At 49.9% G+C, this 8,347-nt stretch overlaps 1 long non-coding RNA gene across 1 annotated transcript; it reads right to left on the bottom strand.

The window, feature by feature from the left end:
- Positions 1-4,094: 4,094 nt before the first annotated feature.
- LOC123323810 lies at positions 4,095-8,110 on the bottom strand. Its single transcript, XR_006539539.1, has 3 exons — positions 7,881-8,110; positions 5,994-6,023; positions 4,095-4,572 (listed from the first exon to the last, which is right to left on the bottom strand). It is a non-coding gene; the product is annotated as an uncharacterized LOC123323810 (long non-coding RNA).
- Positions 8,111-8,347: the final 237 nt, after the last annotated feature.

The following is an 8,347-nucleotide window of genomic DNA, read 5'->3' as shown; positions in this document are numbered from 1 at the left end:
TGAAACTTGAGTATCGGAATCCTGGGATCGGCTTATCAGTTCCCCAACCGTAATTCTGGGATCACCAGACTACAAGAGTCCACGGCTAAAACACATCAGTACGTTTCATCTTGAGGTTACAAAAGTTACTCTTTCAAGTAAGCTGGTTGATTTGAAAGGTCAGTTACCCCAAATCAAATATATGTATTCAGAACTGTCTGTATTTTTTACCTATGGCATTTAATTTTCCAACTACATTTATTTGATTGTCCTCGTTGACACAATGTTACATTAGTTTCAGGGTACAACATCGAGATTCACCAGTCTGGGTGTCCTACTCTGCTCCCAAGCGTAGCTACCATCTGTCACCATAAGATGCTGTAACATTTATTTGATTTTCAAATTTCAAATAAACATAGTCATTGTCCACCACGTGGGAATTAGTAATTTTCTTTCTCCTACTGTTGTATCAGAGTTAAGAAACGTTTCAATTTTCTCTTTAACTTACCAATGTCTTGGTTTTACTAAGGCATGTAGTACTTCATGCATGTTCAGAAAAATTTCAAAAGGAAAACAGATCAATGCTCTGTTTTTCTAAATTACACCTCCTTCCCACAGGCAAGACTTCATTTCTATATTCAGATTCAAATGATTTTCCTTGATGGAGCAATAAAGAGTCAAACACCTAGAACTAAAACGAAATTTGAATTTTGAAACACAGAGAGCTACTTCCGGTTTTTAAAATCCTAGTGTTTTCCTGGGAAATAGAAAAATTGGTTGATAACTAAAAATAACTAAATTTCTTCTTCTTACCATTCTGTTCCTGGGAGAGGCTCTGGGGGTAGAAAACACTGAGGAAAGTGTTCAGATGCTACTTATTAGGAGTCTTGTTCCCCAACAGTAGATAATAATCCACTTCATCTGGATTGCTTCACTCGAACCTCAGCAGAGACTGTGGGCAGAAGCTGCAGCACACCCACATTTTACAGAGGAGAACCGAGATTCGCCCAGGAGCATCCTTTGCCCAGGAGCATCCGGGCAAGTGGAGGTGGGGCCCCAGGGCACTCTCCCCTGCTGCTGCCCTGGGACTCAAGGCTCCTGACACTTAGGACTCAAAGGGCTTCTGTTTTTATGGCCTCTATCTATTGATGTTAACCTTATTAGAAATTTAAAGGAAGACTTTTAAAAAAAATGTTTATTACTACACTTAAAAATGACAAGCCCGTTACATTAACAATACACCCATTACGTCTGGGCGCATGGCGGGCTCAGCCAGAAGAGCACACAACGCTTGATCTCGGGATCGTGAGTGCGAGCCCTACGTTGGGTGTAGAGGTTACTAAAAAAATAAACTTAAAAAAATAGACCCAGGGACGCCTGGGTGGCTCAGTCTCTTAAGCGTCTGCCTTGGGCTCAGGTCATGGTCCCAGGGTCCTGGGATCGAGCCCCGCATCGGGATCCCTGCTTCTCCCTCTCCCACTCCCCCTGCTTGTGTTCCCTCTCTCGCTGTGTCTCTCTCTGCCAAATAAATAAAATCTTAAAAAAAAAAAGGTATGCCTCCAATTTATAGCACACCTTTTTCTTGCAGAGCTCAGACTTTTGGGTACGCTACGCGTACTCAGCACGCCCGTGGGGGGCGCCACGTCTCCTAGCGTGCTTGCGAAGGGAGGGGGGCAGGCGTGGGCCTGAAGGTGCCGAGCCAGGCCCCTGAGCTGCCGCACGGCTCCGAGCACCGCAGGACCACAGGCAGCGGCGTGGCCAGCAGCCCCACGCGGCCCGGGTGCCCGGGGGCGGCGGCGCTGAGTTCAGCCGGCTGGGGACGCCTCCGGGGGCCTCGCCGCCCCGATACCTGCCGCCCCGTCCGCCGCAGGGGACTCGCTCCCTCACGCTACAGAAGCAGCGCGTCCAGGGCTTCCCCGGGAAGGCAAGGGCAGCGCCCGAAGTAAGCCGCCCCGGCTGGGGCGCCCGGACAGCGAGGCGGGCCGCGTGGACGGCGCGGCTTGCTCAGGCCCCCGCGGGGCTCGGCGGCCGCACCCACAGCTCCGGCCAGCTGTGTGCGGCCGCGGCGGTTGCTGTGACCTCCCGGCGTTTGCACGGCCGGCGGACACGTCAAGAGGTGATTTGACATTCAGGACGAGCAGAAGGAACGGTCTCCCTTTTTGCCTTGCCCTCTGGGGACAGCCCTTTTCCGAGACCCCCAAAGAATGACAGCGGGGCCTCTGGGGGCACTCAGGTAGACGTCATCACGTCCGAGGTCTCGCAAAGGTGTGTGTAAAAACGGCCTTCCACACGGACGCCCGTGGCCTCTTCTCAGTCCGTGGCCTGTGCCCCGGGCCAGGCACTGCTCCCCACTCCCCGGGGGAAGTCCCTTCGGGCAAAGCAGACCCTCAGCTTTACTCTTTCTTCGGCTGGGAGGTGGAAGCTTGCAGAGCTCAGGACCTAGCCCACATGTGCACAGCGACACGGCTGTGGAGCCCCCCTCCCCAGCTCTATTCGGTCATGGAGCTGCTGACAATCCCAGCCAGGGTGACCCACACCAGCCTGTTCCCCTCCTCCGACACCTGCCCTGGCCTTCAACCGGAAAGCCCTCCACTGTTTACACCAATAGATTTCCATGCTTTGAGGATCCCTACGAGGAGCCGGCAAAAGCAATGGGAACAGAGAAACGCTACGTTTTGCATACAACGTGGGGAGCCCGGGAGTCGTGGTCCCCAGGGCTCATCTGTGGGCCCGCCCAGACACATGCCACTGGGTGTGATGTGCTGGTGCCACGGACCCGCCACGGACCTGCCAGGGGCGGGCGGTGACTTGCACTGTGACAAGAGGGGAAGCAGTGTGGGGCGGACCGAGAGGGCCCCTCCCACACACCCCCTCCTGAGGACCTAAGTGTGCAGGGACAGTCCGACCCGAACTCTCTCACAGGATTCGTGAGACTCCCCCAAACCACACCCCAGCCACGGCCTGGCCCACACTGCAGCAGACCAGTCCCCTCACCCCACAGGCTCTGAAGCCCACCGCCATGTCCGTCCGTCCTTCCCTTGCCGGGGCGGGGGGGGGGGGGAGGATGCCAGGACCAGGCTGGTCCCCTCAAGAGGGAACTTGCTCCTCGTCAACGGGCATCGCGGGGTCGGCGAGCGGGAGACATAACAAGGTGCACAAACACCATGCCTGGCAGGGAACACGAGCTCGTCAGTCATGAGTCCCCCTGTGCCCCCGCCGGCTCTCGAGCACACGGGCCTCTGCCGCCACCTGGGCTGGGACGGAGGGCCAGCGGAGGGCTGTGGGCTTTCTTCTCTGTCCCAGGGCCACCCCCTACCCCCCCACAGACCTCTTTACCAGAGCTCTGCACTCGGCTCTGGGACCCCCTGCGCTGGTGGGAAGGCAACGGGCTTCCAGGGAGCTCTGCGTACTCACGGTTCCACTCTGGCGCTCCAACAGCGGACTCCGCCTGCGGGACTAGGGCACCTTCCAGCCTGGCTACGTCCGCTCCCCGCTAAGCATCGCGTCGGGTCCCTGGCCTGGCTCTTCGTGCTCAGGACTCGCCCGGTGGCGCTGCCCCAGCGGGCCACTGGACGGACCCCTCACTTTGGTCTGGCTGAACCCTACACCTACCAGCGATGCAGGATGAAAGGTCACACCACTCTGGTTCCAAAAACAAAGTCCCCACTGGTAGCAGTGAAATGGAAGAGACATTTCACCCTCCCTGATCTTGAGGCTTCTGAGGCGTGCTGACAAACACGGAACAGAAAGCAAGGGCTGTCGGGGGCCTGGCCTCTGGATGAAGACAAGCCTGTCCACACGGGCCTCGGCCACGCTGCCCCGCCACTCTGGGCAGGCGCCTCGGCCTGCCTGACCCTAAACGACCCGGGCGGCCCAGGCCCAGGCTATGGAGGCACGCCTGCAGCATGCTGTCCCCTACACCCTGAATGACACCCTTATCACTACTTTCACCGTGACACGGTGATCTTCCGCAAATGTGTACTCAGGAGCAGGAGGACAGAGACTGTATCCTACTCATTCTTCTACAGAAAAACTGCACAGCGCCAGGACTGAATCAATGGGCCCCCCCCCACCTAACACATTATAAATTTGACCCAGAAAATATTATTTTTCCAAGTGTGGGTTTATTTCAAAATTGTAAAGATTTATATATTATTTTTATTACATATAATAAGCAATTTTTAGCTTAAAGTAAAAACTTTCACATTTAAAATTTTAAAAAAGAAAAAAGAAAAACGTAGGCATTTTTAAAGAGCTAAAAAAGCTTGCAGCATAGGTTTATCCTTAAATATTCACATCTTAAATGCTATTTAGAAAGGATTAAAAAAGGAGCTAAAAATCATTTACAATTGGCAATGATTAAAAATGCCTTATTTGGGGAAGAACACGTTAATGAGACATAATGAATTTCACGTTACAAGTATTTAACAGTTGAATCGAGCATGTAGTTTCCACCAGTACACAAAATGGTCTTAATAACCTGTCGCAGCAGCTGTTTGGGGAGTGAACAGAATATCGACTTTCCAAGGCTCTTTTCAAAGAGTTTCTGATTTTCAGCTTAAGAGAGAAGAACAGCATTTAATTACCGCATCCCTGGTGGGGGAAAAAAAGAGAGAGAAAAAAAACAATGTAATAATCTGCCTCATATATGATGATGTTGGAGAAAACATTCCTGCCAAGAGACAAATGCACGATCACCTCTCTACATCAGAATTCAGGTGGAACCTCCGAAGCATTCCCTAACAAAAACTTTGCTGAATATCACCTGAAATCAAGAACTGAAACTTGAAAATAATGTTTTAATGTCTGAAATGACATTTATTTTAGGCAATCTTTTCTAGCACATATGCTAATCTTAATATAAAGAAATAAATGTAAACACCAAAAATAACCTAACAAAAGAATAATTTTTAAAGAGAAATAATGAACTGGATTTTAAAAAGGAAAATGTTTATAACGACATCCTCGGAATTCCAAAGAAATATTCACGTTCACTTCCTTCGCCTTTCATATTTTCCTTCCAAAACAATTTGTTTCAACTATTACTTAACATTTTCATTCATTTAAAGTTACTCTTTGTATATGGATGCACCAATGAACTGGAGATGTCTGAGCAGATCTGTGCATGGCCCTCAAATGCAGGGGTCGGGCCTGGCTTGGAATTGCTGTGGCTTTGAGCTCAGACTCACAGGGCTGGACATCATTTCTAGGTGACCTTTCCCCGAGCTGAGAAACGGCACCAGATCTCCCAGTAGAGGTCCTGAAGACTGGAGAACCACCTGCAGTCTCCGGTCCCACAGCCTGCCCACCTGGAGTTGACCCTGGTCTGCCTGTCCTCCTTGTAAGCACTCATCAAAAAGAATGGGCCATTTGAAATGGGACAAAAATAGAATTTCTACAATCTCCTTCCTTGTTCATGTTAGGCATACAATTTTGCTGTGTTTCATATGTAACCTATATTTCCAGATTTTACAAAGAAACAAAGCTGTGCCTCAACAGAGTATTCTTCTGAACTGGTCAGGTTTAAGATTACAGTGAGTTTTGCTTTTCCCTCCATAACTAAATGAATACATTTCTCGGGAAAAATGTAAGAGGACGGCAGTTACTCTTGACATGTAAGTATGTTTCTGCCGGCTTAAAACAAACACTTATGTATCACATGTCATTTTTTCACTAACTTGCTTTATCTTTAATGTAGAATTTGTTTTGCTGGTGTCTCTACGTCCCATGTCCTGAGTATGTGCAGTCATGGAAGGATCAGGAATTTCCTACCTGCAAGTGTCCAGGTGGCAAAAGCAGCACATTCCCAACCTAAATGCTACATACGTTCAAAACGGTTTCACTTTATATGGCAGACTCTACTCATCTTATTTAAAAAATAATTTCTTTGGGGGAAGAATGTCAAAGTCCACAAAAAAAAAAAAACAGCCTTTTATATCGCGTTTTAACGTGCATATGCTAAAATTCACATATTTGTGTAAAGACCGTGAGAGGACCAGAAACAGCAGCCTCACCTTGCATACGGGATGTATGACAGGCTGTACCTGCAAGAAAAGTTCACAGATGTTGAGACCATCTAAATACCACACTTCCTCACGCCAAGTGGCCTTACCCGAACACCCCAGAAAATATGGCGACATATTGTACGGCAATCCTCAAAATATGGCCCCAGACCAGTAATGAACAGCATCATCCAGGAACTGATTAAAAATACAAATTTCTGGGGCGCCTGGGTGGCTCAGTTGGTTAAGCGACTGCCTTCGGCTCGGGTCGTGATCCTGGAGTCCCGGGATCGGGTCCCGCATCGGGCTCCCTGCTCAGCGGGGGGTCTGCTTCTCCCTCTGATCCCCTTCCCTCTCCTGCTCTCTGTCTCTCATTCTCTGTCTCTCAAATAAATAAAAATGGAATCTTAAAAAAAAAAAAAATACAAATTTCTGTGCCCCACGCCCCACCTCCTGAACAAACTCTACATGACCCTGACGCCTGCTGAAGTCTGAGCTGGGGATACTAGAAATGATCCTGTTTTTTCAATAAAAACTATAAAATAACTGAGAATAAACTGCATTCTCCTTTAGGGAGTAAACCCATCATCAAGTACAGATGACACAACAGGGAAAGCAACACATTATAGAAAAAGGCCAAGGAATTTGACTGAAACCTTGCCACAGTTCTCTGAAACAGAGTGGAACAGCAGGTGGAGAAGCGCACAAAGCATCCGTGGGTGCTCCAGCCGTCAGCGGGCAGAGACCCGGGGCCAAAGCAAAGAGTGATCTCAGAGGGGCACCATCAGGGAGACGGGAAACGGCCACTCGGGGGGCACTGACCAACTGAGCTCTAAAGACAAAGGGAAACACTCCAGAAACTCTGGTGTTGGGAAAAACACGGAAGTGTGTGGGGTGGAGCTCATCCAATTCAATCATATACGCACTGGGCCTTTTATGCAGTCGAACTGCATGCAGTCCAAACGTGACAAGACTTCCCGGAGGGGAACGTGTGATCAGGAAGAAGGGGCAGAACAGAACATTCGGAAGGAGGGACAGGGACGTGCGGGCAGTGGGAGGGCCAGGGGAGCAGTATCTACGACTACGTGCGGCTGACTTCTCGGGTCCACTTAAACGTGGATTTTTTTTTTTTCAATAAATATTCCGGGAAATTTTTTTGTTGGAGATTTGCAACAATTTGAAAAAACTTGCAGATGAACCACATAGCCTAGGAATACCAAAAAGAATTAAGAAACAGGTATTACTGTAAGAATACAGCATCTAAGACATACAGAAAACATGTACTGATCAGCTTCCAGTCATAGTAGACTCTTAGTGGGGGAGTTCTGGGCACTCAGATGTTACACAGGTGTTGAACCAGGTGGGGCTTGGTGCCCTGCACCCCAGAGGTGCTGAATGGTCAACCGTATTCACTGACGATCCCGATGGGACAGCACCAGGTGTGACAGGGCCACACTCAGCAGAACGACATCGACTCTGTAATTACCCCTACAGCGCAAAGGGAACGGTAAACCGACATTCTCTGGGGCTTCTCCCGTGACGTGGCCTCACTTCTATGGATTCACGTGGTATCACCTACATTCCTCATCATTTCTCCTTCACGTACTCGGAAAGCAGTAAATGCATCATGGTGTAAGCGTGCCGGCCCAGCAGCCCACGCCCCAGGCGGTGACCCCCACCTCTCTCTCCACGGCCCGCCCTCCGGCCACCGCCGAGCTACGCGTGCGTCTCACGGGACACTTGGCAGATCTCACTCATCTGACCTCTCCGGAGGTCCGGCCTCCGGGGCACAGCCTTCATCACATGACAGCCTAACGACATTCCCAGGCTCAAAGGCTCGGAACAAAAGGCTTCTCACTGCTCAGGGAGTGTTAACTTTCTAATCCCTGTGAGACTTACCAGGTCATGGACAAGAACTGCAATATGCAGAATAGTAAGGCCAGTCCCTTCTTGTGCCACTAACAACAGCAAAAACAGAGAAATGACAAGTTAAGGATTTTTAAAAATATTTTTCACAAGCAAGTTCAATTCCTGCCCTTCAAAATGCAGAGGACGGCTTCGTTTAATTTTTTTAGTACGACAGGTTTTTTTTAAAAATATTTTTTATTTTGGGTGCCTGGGTAGCTCAGTCGGTGAAGCGTCTGCCTTCGGCTCAGGTCATGATCCTGGAGTCCCAGGATCGAGCCGCGCATCGGGCTCCCTGCTCAGCGGGGAGTCTGCTTCTCCCTCTGACCCTGCCCCTGCTCGTGCTCTCTCTCTCTCATTCTCTCTCTCTCTTAAGTAAATAAATAAGAGAGAATGACAGAGAGAGAGAGCATGAGAGGGTCAGAGGGAGAAGCAGACTCCCCGCTGAGCAGGGAGCCCGA

The sequence above is a fragment of the Neomonachus schauinslandi genome, unplaced genomic scaffold, assembly GCF_002201575.2.
Source record: "Neomonachus schauinslandi unplaced genomic scaffold, ASM220157v2 HiC_scaffold_1106, whole genome shotgun sequence".
Classification (NCBI taxonomy): Eukaryota; Metazoa; Chordata; class Mammalia; order Carnivora; family Phocidae; genus Neomonachus; species Neomonachus schauinslandi.
The sequence above is the reverse complement of the archived record's forward strand: the minus strand, read 5'-3'. Positions and strand labels throughout refer to the sequence as shown.